The sequence below is a fragment of the Eumetopias jubatus genome, unplaced genomic scaffold (genome assembly GCF_037043125.1).
Source record: "Eumetopias jubatus isolate StellerSeaLion01/CBP00866 unplaced genomic scaffold, mEumJub1_p1.0 scaffold_17, whole genome shotgun sequence".
In the NCBI taxonomy this organism is placed as follows: Eukaryota; Metazoa; Chordata; class Mammalia; order Carnivora; family Otariidae; genus Eumetopias; species Eumetopias jubatus.
This window is the reverse complement of record NW_028274823.1, coordinates 75,161,313-75,162,987: the sequence shown is the minus strand read 5'-3', so window position 1 is coordinate 75,162,987 and position 1,675 is coordinate 75,161,313.

Here is a 1,675-nt window from a genome sequence, read left to right as displayed (position 1 = left end):
TGACCCAGGCTACAACCTGGAGGGACCTTGAGGCTATTCTGCGAAGGGAAATAAGCCAGTCACAGGACAAACACTGTATGATCTCACTCACAGGAGGTTCCGATGGGAGTCAAATTCAGAGAGACAGAAGGTGAAATGGTTGCTGCCAGGAGCTGGGGGCTGAGAGGCAAGTTATTGCTTGATGGGGACAGAGTTTCAGTTTTGCAAGATGAAAAGGGTCCTGGTGGTGATTTTTTGCACAACAGCAGGGATGTGCTTCATGCCAGTGAAATGGTTAAGATGGTACATTTTACGTTTGTGTGTTTTGCCACAATTAAAACAGAAAAATATTTGAGGGCATATAGTCCCTCAAAGGCAGGGACTCAAAAAGAAAAAGAAATACTTCGTTAAATGTTGAATTAGGGAGCTCATGAGTGATTTCTGCTGCACCTGTGCAGTCCTGCTCTCTCAACAGGATCACGCTTCTGCAACACGTAAATCATATTCGATATCGATGATCGGTATTCCCTCCTCCCCCTGAAAAGCCCTCCACTGGCTTCCCACCTAGAATCAAGTCTGAAATTCTTAGCACAACCCATTGGCCTGCCTGGCCTGGCCTGGCCTTCGGGGCCTGCCTCATCTCACACATGCCTCCCTCATTCTTCTGTCTTTCCTCCCACTCCCTCCAGTCTCACGGTTTTCCTGTAGTTTCCCCTGGGGAAAGCTTCCGTCAGCTCTTATCTGGCTAATTCCCCTCATTCTTTCAGTATCGGCTAACATACCCTTTATCAGGGAAGCCAGTCCTACCACCCAGGCCAGCTGGGACCTCCGGCTGTGGGCTGTCTGCATGCTCTTTGCTTGGTCTTGCATAGTACTTAGCATACCAGTTGTTAATCGTTCAGAAAATCATTCAGACTGTAAGCCCCATGAGGACAGAGACATGGACTGCCCCCGTGGCCCGTCACAGGCACTCAGACATTTGCTGGATGAATGAGCCTGATGTCACATTGTCCTTTGTGATGTGGACAGTTTCTGCCAGCCCCATCGTCAGGGGTGTGACACCTGCTAAGACCCCAGGCAAAGTAAATTCATTTCACGTGCAGCCCTGGGTCATCCCCTAACGCAAAAAAGGTCAAAGTCGCAAGCTCTGCCCTCATTCCTAACCAAGGGGGATCAGCATTTGCAGACAACTGTGGTCAGGTGCTCAATGCACAGCCCTGCTTATTCACACGGACATTAATATTTTTCACAACGTCAGCTCTAGATATAAAAAGAAATTGCCCACAGACGAGATGGCACGTTAGTTTACCAATACCTAGATTTTCACGTTGATCGCAAACAAGATCAAGGACTATGTCTTCTACCTCCCCTCCAGGAAACCCTGGCACTCTGCTTCCTCTTCGCAAAAGGAACTGGGCGTTGGTGATGGGGCGGAACATTCCGGAACAACTTACTGTTGTTTTGCTCCCACTATTTCTTTGTCCTTTTTACCACTTTGGCTCACACCTCTCCTCTCCCTTCCGCCTCACTCCACCTGCTCGCAAAGTTTTCTTCCTCTTGGATCCGGTCTCCTGAAGTTAGAACATTCAGTCTTTTTCTGTTCTCACCATCTGCTTCTGGATAAGGGGTGGAATGCTGTGTGTGTGTGTGTGTGTGTGTGTGAAGGATAGGGTGGTCTTCAATGCTGAAAATGAGG